The 20,036-nt window shown below is 45.2% G+C and overlaps 1 protein-coding gene across 3 annotated transcripts in view; it reads right to left on the reverse strand.

Annotated features, from left to right (window-relative positions):
• The window catches only part of LOC147461904 (non-structural protein), an 89,037-nt gene that overhangs the window by 53,692 nt on the left and 15,309 nt on the right, over positions 1-20,036 (reverse strand). The window lies entirely within an intron of this gene.

Genomic DNA, 20,036 nt, shown 5'->3' on the forward strand with positions numbered 1-20,036 from the left:
CATGGGTTCCAGGGGAAAACAAGTAAAATAAAATAAATAAAAATATGTAATACATATTTAAAGAAGGCAACAAGAAAAATACACTTCTTGGTGACAATAAGACATGTTGACATCTATTGATATCACATATACTCTATGCTAAAAATCTAAGATATACATGCTTCCGGAAATGTAGCATTAAAAAATTAAACAATTAAACAATCCCACCAACTGTAAAATAGGCTTGGACACTCCAAGCGAGAAATGAATAGCAACACACTAACAGAAACTTCACTTTGATAGAGAGAGAGAGAGAGAGAGAGAGAGACGACACGGCCCGGCGTAGTTCCGTGCATAGAGATATTGGCCCCAGAGTCTGGCGCCCCTTTTTGTATTTCTTTATTAGTAATCATTTCAAAGTACAACTCCTGAGGGACCTGCTCTTAGACTCTGCATCCAGATGCTCTGCAGAGTGAGGCCCCAAAGGCTCTTTTATTCTTACAAGGGATGCCCCAAAAGCAATCAGTTCAAAAGCAATCAATCCCAGAAGCGTTTGCTCCCAAAATCTGCCAGCGTGAATCGTGAAAATCCGTACAACCTGCCATGTGGCACAGTCAAAGCAAACGCAAAATTTATGTACAACTGCCACGTCAGCATATCAGAGCGATTTACGAAACTCTCTTTCAGAGTGCAAGCTAATGGTCTTTAGGGTTTTAGGCCCCTCGGCGGGGTACCATAAGTTGGTACAACTTAGGGCTTTAGTTCTTTAATTTTTTTTGTTCCCTGGGCCCCATCGGACGGAACTCTTATCACATTTTATCTGGAATCTGAGAGGGTGATCATGCCATGTCATCATTCTATGACATACCCCCATCTTGAAAGAATTGTAATCGCCCTCAATTACACCTACAAAATTAGACACGCGCCACAAACTAGTTCAATAGACACTGACTCTAAGTACCGACGCACTAACCGACACAAATCGAGCACTTGCACAAAGACAACTGTCACAAGGCTATGGCAACCACTAACCTTAGTTGTTGGCTTCTTTCCCTTGATTTTTCTTTAATTTTTGGGACCCTCTTTTTGAAGTCACAAATGGCTGGACATTGTGTGGCCAGTGTAAAACGGCCGACGGCCGAGTGTTTCACCCACAGTTAGGAAGGGCAAGTCACCACGAGATGGTCGGGCCAGTCGGCACTAAAATCCAAGCAATAAAAGGGTGTCTAGGCTCAATTCAAAGTCATTTAGGCCCCTCACTACACTTAATAAGTCAATGGATACTAGGAATTAACTCAAAAGAAGCAAACCGAACACACGACGGTCTGTGAGCTATTTGCCAGACTCATCTTAGCTCGGGGCGCCCAATTTTGAAAGAGGAGCTGATTTTTTCTCATTAAGTGACCACAAGTGTTTATGAGGAGTCGATGCAGGTGATCACAAGTTTAATGAAAAGCCTGCCTTCTCCCTTGCTCTATGTAGCACAATGATTCCGGTCTCGTGCATCTCTCCCCCGTCGAATACAGAAACGTGATGCCCCGCTCGAGGGCTTTTCATCTGTTTGTACAGTTGTGTGAGTTCATGCGTGATTGCCAAGGCAAGAGCCTCTTGCACAAGTACTTGATTATCTAATTGCTAATCCCCCGCAGGTACAGGTGAATTCGGAGAGATTTCACGCAAAAAATCTTGTACGATTCAAGGGCAAGTAGCACAGGAACTCGAGGGCTTGCTATGGATGTGCACAGCACACGAAACGGAGCCCAAAACAGTGAATTACAACCTGTTGTGTATTTTTTCAAGTTTAGGGTTTAGACCTTAATTGATCTCTAAAAGCCCCTAGGAGTGTTGGGATCACTGTACAGGTGATCGGGTGCATTTTCGGGGCGGCAAACAGAAAATTCAGCGTGCTGCAGATTCTCGCCAAGTTTGGTAAAGTGCCCGTATGCGCTGGGGAAGTCTTCTTTTACATGGGGATTTTGTCTATGAAGCCTCCTACTGCAGTTATGCTGCTGAAATTAGGATACCGATAGGGGTGCCTGTCTTTGGCACCTAAAGGGTGTCATTGTCTGCTTGGTAGCACTCTAGCTATCGAGCCATTGTTTGTTTGAAGCAAAGAATCGGGTGAAAGCTAAAGGCTACCGCCCTACGGGCCAGTTTCATGGTTCCGTCATTGGAACAGAATCACTTTTTCCTTAGAGAGTGAGCCTTGGTTGGTTTGCGGCAAACACACAGAGCTTAGGAACTCAAAATTACACTATGGTTGACAGGACAAACGACGCCAAGAAAGAGGGTTTGTCTCCACAAGACAGACAAGCTATTCCTCCTCCAGTGTTTGAGCGTGGCAAGAGTTCACGGCCACCCCTGTCTATACCTTTTGTTGATTTGAATGCTCCACATGGTCAAGAGTTTATGATTGGGCAACTAGACGAGGATGCGTTCAAGACACGGTTGGTTGCTGCTATGAATGTGTTCTCTCGATTGGTGCAGAATCCTAGGTTTATGGAATATCTACAAGCGTCACCAGTGTCACAGCAGACAAGGCAACCGTCTCATGCATTAGAGCCTATTAAGGCTCAAGACCAGGTCCCTTGCGCGTCCCAGCAGGTCGGGGAGCACTTACATGTTGCGGAGTCACGTGGGGCTCCAAGACAAGTTCCTTTTGTCCACGAACACATGGTTAGGACGCCTATTCCACAGGCTTTACCAGCTCAGCCAGCCACCTTTCAGAGTCCGCATGTTGCATTGAATGGACAGGGAACCAGTTTCAGACTAGGTAACAGGTTTTTTCCACCACCCACGGTACATCTGGGGTATTTCGGGGGTGGATCATTGTTTCAGAGCATGGCTGGTTATGCGCCTGGAAACCAGCAATATATCCTGGGAACAGTGTTTGGGGGTATGCAAGGCATGATGCCAAACCCTATGTATGGTAATATTGGCATGCAACAAGGGTTTCAATGCAACCAAGGCCAGTTTGGGGTGCCATAGGGCAATTTTTGCATGGCTGGTTTTTCCGACCAGCAAGCACATATGGCATCAATGATGCAAAATGTCAATGGCCAAGGGGCGCCGATTATTCCTATTACAGTGCCCATGTTACAGACAATTCCCTGTAACAATGTGGGAGCACTAGAAAAGCCAAAAGCATACAAAGAAGGTGGTGCAACTGTAAAGTTTGATACTTTCAACGGCTTTGAGGATAAGACAAAGGCTCTTACTTTCCTCCACCCAGCAATTTGATAGCTTATGCAAGGGGGGATTTTACAGAGGCCTCTAAGGTCAGGAAAGTTGGTCACTTTCTTGAAAGGCAATGCGCATACATGGTGGACGACACTATTGATGCAAGGATAGGCCTCCGCCACATGGGTACATTTCAAGCAAATGTTTGCATCTGCGTGGCTGCTAAATGAATTTGAAGCCGATGTCATGACGGATTGGCACCAACTCACTGCAGCTACTCGCAAGAGCCTAGAGGAGTACAATGGGAGGTTCTATAAAGCGTCTCTCTCTGTAACCTCCTACAGGTTTGTGCCACTGACACAGTAGATTGAGAAGTATTCTTGTGGGCTACCTAAAGGGCTTCGAGATTACTATACAAAGAACAGAGTGGCTACCCTCACTCAGCTTATTGCCACTAGTCTTGCCTTATTGAAGGGAGAGGAAAGTGGGTTTCAAGGCAACGTAAAAGGGGATCAGCAAAAGAAAAATTCAGCAAAGAAGCCCATTATGAAAGTGACCCTTGAAGTGTCCCAGGGGTCCAAAAAGGCAAACAAAGGCAAGGACTCAGCCAAAACGTCTAGAGCGCAGGCTAAGAAACAGAAAAGGAAGCCTTTTGTGCGCAAGTCGTTCGAGGAAAAGAAAGTTCTAATGGTTGAGAACAAATGTAAAATATGCGAGCAGCCTGGTCACTTAGCTACAGATTGTCCACAAAGAAGAAGACCAGCTAATTCGGATAATAAAGAGGATTGGAAAGGCAGAAGCCTAAACCCACGATAGGTCTGGTGCCAAATATGGTAGGTGATAGGCCAAGTTCAAATGCTAGTGAGCTATGCAGAGCGTGGGGTAAAGTCAAAGACAAGACAGCACTTATCTTCTTTGATCCAGGTGCTAAAGCAAACTTTATCTCACCAGAGTTGGCCATCAAGTTGGGCATCAAAGCTGAAAAGATGGGATACACATCAGAGGCAAGTTGGCATGTCCTAGACACTCAAAGTGTGTTACGTCTATCGTTGGAAAGTTGCGTCTGCATATTCAGTCATATGTGGACACAGAAGAACTTTACATCATGCCACTGGAAGGGTGCAATGCGCTTTTGGGAATCCCGTAGATGTTCCGTATACATGGAGTGTGGGATGTCTTCAACAAGAAAATCACCCTTCAACATAGGGACAAAATTCACATCCTGGATGTAAAGCTTAAAGGGGAGTTTGTCCCTACTGTATCTACTTCAGCTATCACTTCCGTAATTAAGAATCATCTGTCACAAACTGCTGACGTGTCAAGTCACTGAAGAACAGAGCCAACCTGCAGATCACGCCCGAGGGGCCTAAACCCTAAGAAGAACAAGCACCAGCAGAAGAAGAAGTCCTACCAACTTACGGGACCCCATCCGATGGGGCCCAAGTGACATAAACGCATATAAATAAAGCAGGACCCACACACACACACAAGATTTGCATGGAGCTGATGACGTGGCAAATGTACGGAAAACCCCCAATTTTGCGCTGACAAGATGACGTGGCAGATTGTACAGATTTTTGCGTTTTGCGCTGACTCTGACATGGCAGTTGTACGGATTTCCATGATTTACGCTAGGAGATTTTGAGCACCTGCTTTTGTACGAGATGCTTTTGAGTTTAAAGCTTTTCATGTAAACTGCTTTTGGGCCTAGGGCCTTTAAATACGAGGCCATGGGCTCATTCTCGGGTATGCTTCTGGACAAAGGTGCAAAAGATGGAGTACCGGCTTGTACTCAACTGTTGAAATATAAAGAAATACCGAAAGAGGCGCCAACGCTTGAATTTTTTCTCACAACATGTGAGCCACCTCTTATGACTGAATAAGTGACTTTTGCACTTATATTGACAATAAACCAAATCGTGGGCTGAAGGGAATTGATCGACCCAACTTTGGAGAGCTCTATAGGCATGGGCCTGGCGCATGGAGAAGGCAGGAGAACCAAAGAGAGCACAGGCATCTGATGAAGCAACCACTCTAGCGTTTCCCTGCATAGCAGACAAGACCAGCAAGTTGGCGATTTGGAGACTCTGTCCCCTCGGTGACGTGGCAGACTAGGGTTGCAGACCAGACACTCGCACACCCTTCGTCTTGAGACATGGGCAGTCCTGGAATGCTGACACGGCTAGTTGTACGGCAGCACTGCTGAGTGGCGCGAATGGTACGGACAGGGCCCGCGTTTTGCGGCGCATCCCACGGAAAATCCGTACAGCCTTTTTGCGTGGACAGTTTACGGCAGCTTTGCTTTTCAGGCTACGCAAATTGGAAAGAGAGAGAGAGAGAGAGAGAGAGAGAGAGAGAGAGAGAGAGATCTTTTTGCTTTGTTTTAGGCTCAATAAAGAGCTTGAGAGAGAAAAGAACAAGCTTTTAAAATTAACAGCTTTTGAAGCTTTTGGGCTCTTCTTTTAGCATCCCCTTGTAAACCTTTATATTGGTAGTTTGGGCTCTCACTTCTCAGAGCATCTGGAAGCAGAGTCTGAGAGTGAGTCGCGGCTACTCGCTTGCAGATTAATATAAAAAGAAATACCGAAAGGGGCGCCAGTCTTTGGGGCCAATATCTCTAGACACGGAACTCCGCCGGGCCATTGTAGAATCATTTGTAAACTGTGAACTGTTCTGGAGTGATTATTTATGGTGTTGCGGTAGATTCTCGACTTGGAGTGTCCAAGTCTGTTATAGTGGTATCAGAGCACGGCCGATTTCTCATCTACGGGAAATCCGATCCCTTTTACGTGGCACTTATGGCTTCAGGCAGAGATCAGTCGACCTCCTCTGCATCCGAAGATGCGGGAAGAGATCACAACGAAGAATCACTCTAGGAGTACGGCCCGCCTCGGCCTACTCAGGCCGAGCTCGAAGAGATACAGCGTCGACGATTGATCGGCGATGCAACAAAGCTGATGCTTAATTTTGCGAAGGACCCAAAATTTGCAAAATATATGAGCCAGACTTCTTTCAATGAGGTGCACACACAGTGGTGGCAGACCATAGAACCACCCCCCAAACCGGCTCTCAAGAAATCTCCTACTCCCAGGATGTACACAAAGCAAGAATTAGAAGAGGTGGTCGATACACGAATTGCTCAGCTTTTTGACACGCAGAACAAAGCTAAAAAGCACGACAAAAAGCAGAAGAAAGGCGCTCACTTCCCGGGTTATTTGGGTCGTTAGTCTACTTTTGAATCGGCAAGAAAGCAAAAGAAGCGTGTTCGATTTGAAGGAGTAGCCAGTTCTTCTTCTTCTTCTTCCGACAGTTCTTCTAGCTCATCTAACTCGAGCGAAGAAGACAGAAAAGGCAAAAAGCGAAGCAAAAAGCAAAGCTTTGGAAAGGGCAAGAAAAAGGCAAAGAAGTCTAAATCTCGCCCTGTGGTTGACAGTTCTACAGAGGACTTGTCTTCAGATAGTTCGGACTCTGATTTTTACGCAAAGAAGAAGAATTTTTATAAAGCCAACCAGTATGATTTTCTGGAAGACAAAAGCAAAAAAGTCCGAGAGTTTAAGGAAGGTGGATAGTCAATGAAAAAATTTTGACACGTTTTCTGGTTACAGCAGAAAACGTTCAAGGCTTTGTCTTTTATACAGCAGTTTGACGTAGCTTTCTCTGGAGGGCGTTACTCAGAGCACTCTAAGATTCGGAGGGCAGCCTCTTACTTTAAGAGGAATGCTCGAACTTGGTGGTCCACGCTTCTATTAAACAAGACAGCGCCAGTTAAATGGCTGAAATTCAAAAGGCTTTTTATTTCTTCTTGGCTGACTCGAGAGTATGAACGCGACATACGAATTGCTTGGAACCATCTTCGGATGACCAAGAAGGATACAGTGGACGCTTATTGCGAGAGATTCTGCAGCTCTTTTCTACCCGCCTCTTCATTTAAGAAGATCTCGTTCAAGGAACAGATTGAGCGGTTCACCTTCTGTCTTCCTACGGAGATCCGAGATCATTGCTTAGAACAAAAGTCAGCTTCCATTCAGGAGTTGATGAGTCATGCGAAACGGGGTTTTGCCATTCACTCGGGCAGTTTGACCTACCCCACAGATGAAATCATGACGCAAAGAGCCGAACAGACTTCGACAAATGAAAGTAGAAAGAGAAAGAGCAATTCGGAAAAGAAAGAAAAGAATGCACGACCCAAACTCGCTCCTCAAGAGAGGGCTCTCTACATCAAGGAGGGGAAGTGCTTTGGATGCGGGGAAACTGGACATATCTCCGCGAAGTGCCCTAAAAAGGCACAGAAAGAACAGAACGACAAGGACGACGAAAGGCATGAGAGTTCCAGAGCAGTTGAGGACCGTGGAAGAAAAGGCAAGATGAAAACAGGAATGGTTCCACATTGCGTGGGTAATGATCCCAGCACGATGGATGAGAGTACAGAACTTTGCCGAGATTGGGGCAAAGTGAAAGACCAAGAAGCCCTGTTCTTCTTTGATAGAGGAGCCAAGGCCAACTTCATTTCACCGGAATTGGCGGCATGCCTCGAGATCACTCCCGATCAGATGGGTCCACTAGCGGAGGCAGTTCTAGCGGCACCCGACAGGGACGTAGCCACTACACCTGTCATTGGCAAACTTCGGTTGCATTGTCAAATGTATTTGGGGCATGAGGACTTCTACATAATACCTTTGGGAGGTTGTGATGTTCTCTTGGGAATTCCCTCGTACCACAAGAACAACGCCGTGATCGACTATCGGGCGAGGAAACCGACTTTGACCATAGAAAACGGCAGAACCATTGTACTCGATGTAAAACCTCAGGGCGAGTCTGTCCCTATTGTATCGGCTTCCGCCATTTCAAAATTAATGAACTCCAATCTATTTGTTTATTTGATCTTTTTGAAAGAGTTGAGTGATGAGGATAGGACAAATATATCTGAACTTGATAAAGAACACCAAGATTTTCTCCACACTCATGCCGATTGCTTCTCAGAGGGCCTGCCAGGCAAGTTACCACCCGGTCGTCTTGAAGATCATACCATTGATTTGATACCTGGAAGCACACCCACCTTACCGTGTGAGCCGAGCCCAGAACGAAGAGATTATGAACCAAGTGAAAGACCTCTTGGAAAAGGGTCTTGTCCAGTCTAGTACTTCACCGTACTGCTCTACAGTGTTGTTGGTTTTGAAGAAAGACGGATCTTGGAGAATGTGCATCGATTATAGAGCTCTCAACAAAATCACCATCAAGAACAGATTTCCGATTCCTAGAATCGATGATATACTTAATCGACTTCAGGGATCCTCATGCTTTAGCAAGATCGACTTGAAAAGTGGATATCATCAAATCCGAATCGCACCGAGAGACGTCTACAAGACAGCCTTTCGAACGACTTTTGGGTTATTTAAGTTTTTGGTGATGCCTTTTGGCTTAACCAATGCTCCTACAACATTTAACCGTATGATGGAGAGGATTTTTCGAGAGTACAGACTATTTGTTGGCACTTTCTTTGACGACATCATTATTTTCTCCAAGGATGAGACACAACATAGAGAACATCTGCTTCAAGTCTTTCAGGCATTACGAGATCACAAGTTGGTGATTAATGCGAAGAAAAGTGAATTTTTCCTACCAGAGATACACTTTTTGGGACACTTTGTCTCAGCAGCGGGAGTGCAAATGGATCCGGCCAAGGTAGAGACTATCTGTGATTGGCCCGATTTGAAGAATGTCCATGAAGTTAGAAGCTTCTTCGAATTGTGTTCGTACTACACGCGGTTCATTAGAAAGTTTGCAGAGGTTGCTTCCCCTTTGCATATCTTGGTGCAGAAAGGAGTCCCTTTCTCATGGGGACCCACAGAGGTGACTACCTTTCAGACATTGAAAGAGAAATTGACTACGGGACCAGTTTTGACTTTGCCAGACTTGCAAAAGTCATTTAAAGTATATTGTGATGCTTGTGGTCGTAGTCTGGGTGCGGTCTTAATGCAAGAAGGCCATGTCATTGCTTACGAAAGCCCATTGTTCTCAAGGCCGAAATTGACAGCACGGATTTATGAGAAAGAGCTTTTGGCGGTTATCCATGCTCTTACTCAGTGGCGGCATTACCTACTCGAAGCAGATCTTATCGTCTTTACACACCATCAGAGTTTACGCTACTTCTTGTCACAGAAGCAACTATCGGAAAAGCAGATGCCGTGGGCGAACATCTTATCACAATTTCACTTCCATATTGTCCATGTGCTTTGTCTCGGAAGCCATTGGTTCTGGCTATTTCCGCGATACATCATAGGAGCTTCGAGAATATGGTTGATCAGTATGCCACAGATACAGATTTTGCAGACATTTTTACACGGATACGAGATGGGAAGACAATAGCGGGATATTCCATTCGAGATGGCTACTTGATGAGAAAAACCATGTTGTGCGTTACACAACCGTTGACAGAAAAGGTTATGACCGAATGCCACTGTCCACCTTTTACGGGTCATCGCGGCATTGCTACAACCTTGAAAGGGGTAGAGAAACTTTTTTCGCCGAAACTCAAGAAGGACGTGGATGAGTTTGTGCGCAGTTGCTTGGTATGCCAAAAGGTCAAGTTTGACAGGCATAAAGCACAGGGATTGTTACAGCCTTTGCCCATACCCACCCGCCCCTGGGAAACTAATGCAATGGATTTCATTTTTGATCTCCCGAGAACAAAGGGTGGTCACGATGGTATCTGGACTGTTATTGAGAGATTTAGCAAGCAGGCTCATTTCATTCCAATGAAGAAAACAGTTAAGCCGAATCATATACCTTCATAAGTTAAGCCGAATCACTTAGAGAGATTGTTTGTGGCCCAAATCTTCAAATTACATGGCATGCCTGAGACGATTGTCTCCGACACAGACCCCAGATTCACAAGTTTGTTTTGGAAGGCAATTTGGGAGAACATTTGCACACGGTTGCAATTCTCGTCATCTTTCCACCCGCAGACTAACGGGCAATCAAAGATTGTCAATTCACTAGTTTTAGATTTATTGAAGTCTTACATCTCAGATCAGAAGACTCAATGGGAAAAGTATCTACCTTTCGTGGAGTTTGCCTACAACAACATGATACACTCTTCGACGGGGAAGGTGCCATTTGAGATTAATGAAGGTGCTGTAAAATTTCCACCCTTCCTAAGCACAAAAGATAAGATTTTTGAAGGCGATGACTACACGTGCGACTTGGACACGGCTTTTGCCAAGGTCCGCCAGGCTTTGCAGAAATCTCAACAAAGACAGAAAAAAGCAACGGATCACAATCGTCGCGATTTGAAATTGATGGAGAATGATTGGGTGCTCTTACGTTTTGAGAAGGCATGCCTGAGAAAGAAGAAGGGAAAGGAGAGGCTTTTTCCGAAGCTTAGTATGAGATACTACGGACCTTTCCAGATATATAAAAAGATCAATGATGTCTCCTTCCGATTGAAACTGCCTGACACTTGGAGGATTCACAATCCATTTCATGTGAGTCTCTTGAAGCCTTTTAAAGGTGATGTGCCTGAAGACGGGAAGCTTGATGAGCAACCAGAAGTGGAAGAAAACGAGGAGACTCTTGTTCCTGAACAGGTATTGGCACATAAGGACAGAAAGAATAAGGGTAAAGTGAGAAGGTGGTTCTTGGTTAAATTCAAGAACTATCCTGCGTTGGATGCGAAGTGGATGGAGGAGGAGGACCTAGCAGATACTCCACAGATTGTGAAACTTTACTTTGAAGCTTTTGGTTTAGCATAGTTTACCCCAAATGGAACCCCGAATTTAGTTTGGCCGGAGATCTGGTACAGTGGGTTGCACAAGAGCGGAGTTACTCCACTCCTTTGTCAAGAGATGCCTCGATTTTTGAATACTAGAGTCACAAATGTCTCTTTGAGCTTCAGGGATACTGGTATCGCCGCTGATCCTCTCGGCATCTTGGGCCAACTCATCAACCAACCCATGCACCGCTTCGCCTGCCTGGGGCGGTATTATCTGCGACACGCACAAGCAGCATGTCACCAGCCTTAACCTTGCAAGCTCTAATCTCTCGGGCTCCATATCCCCCTCCCTCGCCTTCCTCCCTGCTTGACAGTATTCTGTTGTATGACTTTATGAAATGGAATTCTGGAAAATATGAAACTGATTTTGTTCTTGACTTGTTTAAGTGCACGAACTTGTTACAAAGTGATGACGTGGCTACCAAGAGCAGAAACCCTAATTTCTGCCAGAAACCCTAATCTGCAAAAACCCTAATTTCTGGAAAACCTAACCCTAACTGCTGGCTAAAACCCTAAAATTGGCGGCTGAAATGCCACGTGGCAAGCAGTGGCTGGAAAAAAAAGTAACTTGGGGCAACGCAATTTTTTGCTTTTTCTCTACGCTTTGGCAAGGAGAGAGACAGAGAGAAAGATTACTTGCTTTATTTATGAAAACTCTCTTGTGAGAGAGAGAGAGAGAGAGAGAGAGAGAGAGAGAGAGAGAGAGAATTTTTAGCTTTTGATTTAGAAGCTTTTGGGGCTCTGCGTTTGGGCATCCCTTGTAAAGTTTAAATAAGCGGTGAGGGCTCACTCTACAGAGCATCTGGACGCAGAGTCTAAGAGTGAAACACTAACCGCTCTCATGTACTTTGATATTGATTTAATACATAAAGAAATACCGAAAGGGGCGCCAGTCTTTGGGGCCAATATCTCTAGGCACGGAACTCCGCCGGGCCTGTGCAAATCTATTGTGATTTGTGAATTGTTTTGAAGTGGTTATTTGGTGTTGTCGTGATTGATTCTTGACTCGGGAGTCCAAGTCTGTTACAGTGGTATCAGAGCACGGCCGATTTCTCTTCTACGGAAAATCCGATCCCCAATTTTTTTTCCGCAGTACCTATGGCTTCATGCAAGGATCAGTCGACTCCCTCTGCATCTGGAGATGCGGGCAAGGATCACAACGAAGATTCCGGCAGAGAGTATGGCCCACCTCGGCCTACTCAGGCGGAGCGACGAAAGATGGAGCGTCGTCAATTGATCGGCGATGCAACAAAGATGATGCTCAATTTTGCGAAGGACCCAAAATTTGCAAAATATATAAGAGAGACTTGTGCACAAGCAGTGATAGAAAACCACAACACCACCCCCGAAACCCGCTCTCAAGAAACCTTCTGCTCACAAGAAATATTCTTTATGAAAGAATTGAGCGATAAGGATAGGACAAATATGTCTAAACTTGATAAAGAACGCCAAGATTTTCTCCACTCTCACGCAGATTGCTTCTCAGAAGGCCTACCAGGCGAGTTACCACCTGCTCGTCCTGAAGATCATACCATTGATCTGATACCTGGAAGCACACCACCGAACCGGCCACCTTACCGTGTGAGCCGAGCACAGAATGAAGAGATTATGAACCAAGTGAAAGACCTCTTGGAAAAAGGTCTTGTCCAGCCTAGTACTTCACCGTATTGCTCTCCAGTGTAGTTGGTTTTGAAGAAAGACGGATCTTGGAGAATGTATAGAACACAGAGATCATCTCCTTCACGTCTTTCAGGGATTACGAGAAAAATGAATTTTTCCTACCAGAGATACACTTTTTGGGACACTTTGTCTCAGCAGCAGGAGTGCAAATGGATCCGGCCAAGATAGAGACTATCCGTCACTTGGCCCGATTTGAAGAATGTCCATGAAGTTAGAAGCTTCTTGGGACTGTGTTCGTACTACACGCGGTTCATTCGAAAGTTTGCAGAGGTTGCTTCCCCTTTGCATATCTTGACACAGAAAGGAGTCCCTTTCTCATGGGGACCCACAGAGGTGACTGCCTTTCAGACACTGAAAGAGAAATTGACTACGGGACCAGTTTTGACTTTGCCAGACTTGCAGAAGTCATTTCAGGTATATTGTGATGCTTGTGGTCGTAGTCTGGGTGCGGTCTTAATGCAAGAAGGCCATGTCATTGCTTACGAGAGCCGATTGTTCTCAAGGCCAGAGATGACAGCACAGATTTATGAGAAAGAGCTTTTGGCAATTATCCATGCTCTTACTCAGTGGCGGCATTACCTACTTGGAGTGGATTTTACTGTCTTTACAGACCATCAAAGTTTGCGCTACTTCTTGTCACAGAAGCAACTTTCGAAAAAGCAGATGCAGTGGGCGAACATCTTGTCACAGTTTCACTTCCAGATTGTCCATGTGTAGGGATAAGAATGTGGTGGCAGATGCTTTGTCTCGCGGAAACCGTTGGTTCTGGCTATTTCCGCGATGCATCATAGGAGCTTCGAGGATATGGTCGACCAATATGCCACAGATACAGATTTTGCAAATGTTTTCACACGGATACGGGATGGGGAGACAGTAGCAGGATACTCCATTCGGGAAGGCTACTTGATGAGAAAACCATGTTGTGCTTTACACGGCCGTTGAGGGAAAAGGTTATGACTGAATGCGGGTCACCGCGGCATTGCTACCACCATGAAAGGGGTAGAGAGATATTTCTTTTGGCCAAGACTCAAAAAGGATGTGGAAGAGTTTACGCGTAGTTGCTTAGTATACCAAAAGGTCAAGTTTGACAGGCATAAAGCACAAGGATTGTTACAGCCTTTACCCATACCCACCCGCCCCTGGGAAAGTATTGCAATGGATTTCATTTTTGATCTCCCGAGAACACAGAGTGGTCACAATGGTATCTTGACTGTTATTGACAGATTTCGCAAACGAGCTCATTTCATTCCAGTGAAGAAAAGAGTCAAGCCGGATCATTTAGCGAGACTGTTTGTGGCCCAGATCTTCAGATTACATGGCATGCCTGAGACGATTGTCTCCGACAGAGACCCCAGATTTACGAGTTTGTTTTGGAAGGCAATTTGGGAGAACATTGGCACGCGGTTGCAGTTCTCGTCATCGTTCCACCCGCAGACTGATGGGCAATCTGAGATTGCAAATTCAATGGTTCTAGATTTATTGAAGTCTTATTTCTCAGATCAGAAGACTCAATGGGAAAAGTACCTACCTTTGGTGGAATTTGCCTACAATAACACGATACACTCTTCGACGGGGAAGGCGCCATTTGAGATTGTTGAAGGTGTTGCCAAGGTTCCACCCTTCCTCAGCACGAAAGATAAGATTTTTGAAGCGGATGAATATACGCGAGACTTAGATATGGCTTTTGCCAAGGGTCACGAGACTTTGCAAAAGTCTCAAGAACGACAGAAAAAGGCAGCGGATCGCCATCGTCGCGACTTGAAATTGAAGGAGGATGATTGGGTGCTCTTACGTTTTGAGAAGGCACGCCTAAGAAAGAAAAAGGGAAAGGAGAGGCTTTTTCCAAAGCTTAGTATGCGATATTACGGACCTTTCCAGATCACTAAAAAGATAAATGATGTCTCCCTTCGATTGAAACTGCCAGATACTTGGAGGATTCACAATGCATTTCATGTGAGTCTCTTGAAACCTTTTAAAGGTGATGTGCCTGATGATAGGGAGCCTGATGAGCAACCCGAAGTGGAACAAAACGAGGAGATCCCTTGTTCCTAAACAGATTTTGGCACATAAAGATACGAAGACTAAAGGTAAAGTCCGAAGGCGGTTCTTGGTTAAGTTCAAGAACTATCCTGCATTGGATGCGAAGTGGATGAAGGAGGAGGACCTAGCAGATACTCTTCAGATTGTGAAACTTTACCTCGATGCTTTTGGTTTAGCATAGTCTACTCCAAATGGAACCCAGAATTCAGCTTGGCCAGAGATCTGGTGCAGTGGGATGCACAAGAGGAGAGTCACTCCGCTCCTTTGTCAACAGATGCCTTGATTTAGATACTAGAGTCACTGATGTCTCTTTGAGCTTTAGGGATACTGAAAGCTGACAGTATTTTGCTGTATGACTTTATGAAATGGAATTCCTGATTATGATACTGATTTGTTCGTGACTTCTTTTAAGTGTAGGAACTGATAGACGAAATGACTGCAACATTTTGGTCTGATTGATCTCGAATAGACATGGTTGCAATAGGGGTTAGTCAATGGGACATCGATGAGGTCCCGATTGGATCTAGATGCAATTGCTAGCTACATTGCTGATAAATCATGGTCTAAGATCCGAATGAAATGTTGGATGTCATTTTATGTCCTGTGACGTCTAGTGGTGTCTTGTGATGTCGTGTGATGTGACTATCAATTGGTACATGTGCTAGATGTGTGTTCCTAGTACGTAGGTACTAACAGTCAGTGTCTGCTAAGACGATTTATGGCCTCTATCTGTTTTGCACGCGTAATCGAGGGCGATTACAATGCTTTCAAGAGTGGGGTATGTCACAAAGTGATGACGTGGCTACTGAGAGTAGAAACCCTAATTTTTGCCAAAAACCCTAATTTGCAAAAACCCTAACCCTAACTGCTAGCTGAAACCCTAAAACTGGCGATTGAAATGCCACGTGGCAAGCAGTACAGATTTTCGGATTTTACGCGTTGGAAAAAAGCAACTTGGGCGATGCAATTTTCTGCTTTTTCTCTGCGCTTTGGCAAGGAGAGAGAGAGAGAGAGAGAGAGAGATTAGTTGCTTTATTTATGAAAACTCTCTTGTGAGAGAGAGAGAGAGAGAGAGAATTTTTAGCTTTTGATTTAGAAGCTTTTGGGGCTCTGCTTTTGGGCATCCCTTGTAAACTTTAAATAAGCGGTTACGGCTCACTATGCAGAGCATCCGGACGTAGAGTCTGAGAGTGAAACCCTAACCGCTCTCTTGTACTTTGACATTGATTTAATACATAAAGAAATACCGAAAGGGGCGCCAGTCTTTGGGGCCAATATCTCTAGGCACGGTCCAGTGCAAATCAATTGTGATCTGTGAATTGTTTTGAAGTCATTATTTGGTGCTGTCGTGATTGATTCTTGACTTGATGTGTCCAAGTCTGTTACAAAACTGATAGACGAAATGACTGCAGCATTTTTCATATGAATGATCTCGATAGACATGGTTGCAATAGGGATTAGTCAATCGGGCATCTATGAGGTCTTGAGTGGATCTCGATGCGATTGCTAATTGCATGGCCGATAAATCATGGTCTGAAATCCGGATGAATGTTGAAAGTGATTTGTCATGTGATGTCAAGTGATGTCGTGTGATATGATTGTCGATTGGTACAAGTGCTAGATGTGTATTCCTAGTGCGTCGGTACTCACAGTCAGTGTCTTCTAAGACAGTTTATGGCTTTTGTCTGTTTTGCAGGCGTAATCGAGGGTGATTACAATGCTTTCAAGAGGGGGGTATGTCACAACTCGGTGATGTGACAGACCTCGGTGACGTGGCAGACCTTGGTTTGCAGACCATACACTCACACACCCTTCTTCTTGAGACATGGGCAGTCCCGAAATGCTGACGTGGCAAAATGCGACGCGGCTGGCTGTACGGCAACACTGCTGACGTGGCAAGAATGGTACGGACAGGGCCCGCGTTTTGCGGCGCATCCCACGGAAAATCCGTACAGCCTTTTTGCGTGGACAGTTTACGGCAGCTTTGCTTTTCAGGCTACGCAAATTGGAAAGAGAGAGAGAGAGAGAGAGAGAGAGAGAGAGAGAGAGAGAGAGATAACTCTTTTTTGCTTTATTTTAGGCTCAATAGAGAGCTTGAGAGAGAAAAGAACAGGCTTTTAAAATTCACAGCTTTTGAAGCTTTTGGGCTCTACTTTTAACATCCCCTTGTAAACCTTTATATTGGTAGTTTGGGCTCTCACTTCTCAGAGCATCTGGACGCAGAGTCTGAGAGTGAGTCCCGGCTACTCGCTTGTACTTTGAGTTGCAAATTAATATAAAATAAAATACCGAAAGGGACGCCAATCTTTGGGGCCAATATCTCTAGGCACAGAACTCCGCCGGGCCAGTGTCGAATCAATTGTGAACTGTGAACTGTTTTGAAGTGATTATTTGTGGTGTCGCGGTAGATTCTCGACTTGGGGTGTCCAAGTCTGTTGCATGTGAGCGCAAGGCCGCCAAGGGGTGTGCCCGCAGGAAAGAATCGAGCTCGAGTAAGAAAAAAGCCTTCTCAAATAGCGGTGCAAAGGCAGAACAGGTTCGTAATTGGGATTTGCCCAAAACGACTGAAGTCGTGATGCAAGAGTTTGTATCTGCTTTATCCTTTGCATCGCTGAAGGCAAGGACTGGAGTCTTCAAGTTTGAAGAATTATCATTTACCATAGCATCTCGTATCTGTTTAGAGACAAAGATTGTATTCTACAAGGGCGGTGACGAGGTGAATTTTCTTACCTGGATACGGCCAAAGAAGGGGTTATGTGCTTGTTGGTTGTCACATAAGAACTGGAATCTTCTGAATATTCAGCTTTCTCAGCGGATATTAAGGCTTCCAATTGAGAAGGGACAGTGTAATCCTTAATTTCTAACCACTCATTTTCTAGTAGCAAAGAGAGTCCAATTGACCCCAAATTTCTCAAGCTATCTGTGAGATAGGTGTTCTATCCTTGGTAACTGTCACGAGACTATGATAACCACTATATATATTTGTTGGTTTCTTTCCCTTGATTTTCAATTAATTTTTGCGACCCTCTTTTTGCAGTCACAAATGGCAAGACATTGTCTGCCCAGTGTGAAACGGTCAATGGCCGAGAGTTTCACCCATAGTCGAGAAGGGAAGGTCACCACGAGATGGTCGGGCCAATCCGCATTGAAATCCAAGCAATAAAAGGGTGTCTACGAGATGGTCGGGCCAGTCAGCACTGAAATACGAGCAGTAAAAGGGTGTCTAGCCCCAGTTGAAGTCATTTAGGCCCATCGGCAGGACTTTATAAGTTGGTGGGTACTAGGAATTAAACCAAAAGGAGCAAACTCGACACATGGCAGTAGGAGAGCAACCTGCAAGTCAAAACTCACTCTAGAGGGTCTCATCCATGAGGTGTCGCTTAATTCTCCATAGTGTGTGTATGAGTAGTGGGTGCAGGTGATCATAGCTTTAATAGAAAGCTTGCCTTCTCCCTTGTCTCATGCAGCGCGATGATCTGCTCTCGCACATCTCTCTCTCCCCTTTGCACATATGATAATGCCCCTCTAGTTGGGCTTCTCAGATGATCATGAACATTTCTGGGAGATTATGCGCGTTTGCCAAGGCAACCTTCTGTACAGGAACCGGATTAGCTAATTGCCAGTCCCCTTCAAGTACGCACAGTTCCATCGTGAAGGAATGCGAAAACGCAGAGTTTTCTCGTGTGCAAACTCATCCGATTTACAGGAGAACTGTTCCATTGCGTGCGGGAGCTTCCGACGCACGCGTAGACGTGACAAGTTATCGCCAAGGGAGCCTCGGGAAAGTCGTGGGTGCTTGTACAGGACAATCTAGAGAGATTCCCCTTCGAGAATCTCATCTAATTCAAAAAGCAAGTGACCCTACAAGTGCCGGAGCTCGAGGGCTACCCACAGGCGTGATCAACACGCGAATTGGAGCGCAAAACAGAGAATTACAGCTTGCTGTAATTTTTTTTGCAGGTTTAGGATTTTGGCCAATTTTGATGCCTACAAGTCCCAAGAGCTTCCGGGAAGCTAGGAAATCACCAAACGGGTGTTTTGGGGCATTTCAAAGGTCAAAAACAGAGAATTCAGCGTGCTGTAATTCTCGCCAGGTAAAGTGCTCTAAAGTGCATGGAAAATCATTGTTTACTTGGGATTTTGTCCATGGAGTCTTCTACTAAAGTTATGCTGCCGAAATCGGTAAGAGTAGGGGAATTTCAGTCCAATAAAAGTGGGACAGCTTGTAGAAGTTTAGACGTTTTTCTCAAGTGTAATAAGAATACAGAAATACCAAAATGAGCGCCAGTCTTTGGGGCCAACAGGCTATCATTGTCTGCTTGGGAGTGCTCTAGCTGCCAAGCCGTGTTTTGTTTTGAAGTGTTGAATTCCAATCACACGCTTATTCGTGAAGTTCCTTTGTGTCAAAAAGTTCCAAGTAAAGTAAAACAATGTAAAGATCGAGCGAAAGCTAAAGTCTATTGCCCTATGGACCAGTTTCGTGGTTCCGTCACAGGGACACAATCACTTTTTCCTTAAAGAGTGAGCCTTAGTTGGTTTGCGGCGAAGACACAGACCATAGGAACTCGGAATTACACTATGGCTGACAGGACAAACGACACCAAGGAAGAGGGTTCCTCTTCACAGGACAGACAGGCAGTTCCTCCTCCAACGTTCGAGCTCGACGAGAGTTCACGACCACCCCTGTTTGTACCTTGTGTTGATTTGAATGCTCCACAAGTTCAAGGGTTTATGACTGCGAAACTAGACGAGAGTTCACCACCACCCCTATCTGTACCTTTTGTTAATTTGAATGCTCCACAAGTTCAAGGGTTTATGATTGGGCAACTAGACGAGAGTTCACGGCCACCCCTGTCTGTACCTTCTGTTGATTTGAATGCTCCACAAGTTCAAGGGTTTATGACTAGGCAACTAGACGAGAATGCATTTAGGACCCGATTGCTTGCTTCTGTGAATGTGTTTTCTCCGTTGGTAGAGAATCCTAGGTTTATGGAATTTCTGCAAGCACCACCAGTGTCACAGCACACAAGGCAACTTTCTCATGCAAGAAAATACGTTGAGGCTCAAGCCTAGGTCCCTTAGGCTTCCCAGCAGGGCAAGGAGCACTCGCATGTTGCGGAGTCGGTTGGGGCTCCAAGGAAAATTCCTTTTGTCCACAAACAAGTGGTTAGGACACCATTTCCACAGGCTTTACCAGTTCAGCAGCCACCTTTCAGTGTTTCAGAGCATGGCTGGTTATGCGCGTAAAAACCAGCAATATATGCAGGGAACAGTGTTTGGGGGTATGCAAGGCATGATGCCAAACCCCATGTATGGTAATATTGGCATGCAACAAGGGTTTCACTGCCATCGGGGCCAATTTGGGCTGCCACAGGGCAATTTTGGC

This window comes from Adiantum capillus-veneris, chromosome 3, assembly GCF_014529385.1.
Source record: "Adiantum capillus-veneris isolate H3 chromosome 3, ASM1452938v2, whole genome shotgun sequence".
Classification (NCBI taxonomy): Eukaryota; Viridiplantae; Streptophyta; class Polypodiopsida; order Polypodiales; family Pteridaceae; genus Adiantum; species Adiantum capillus-veneris.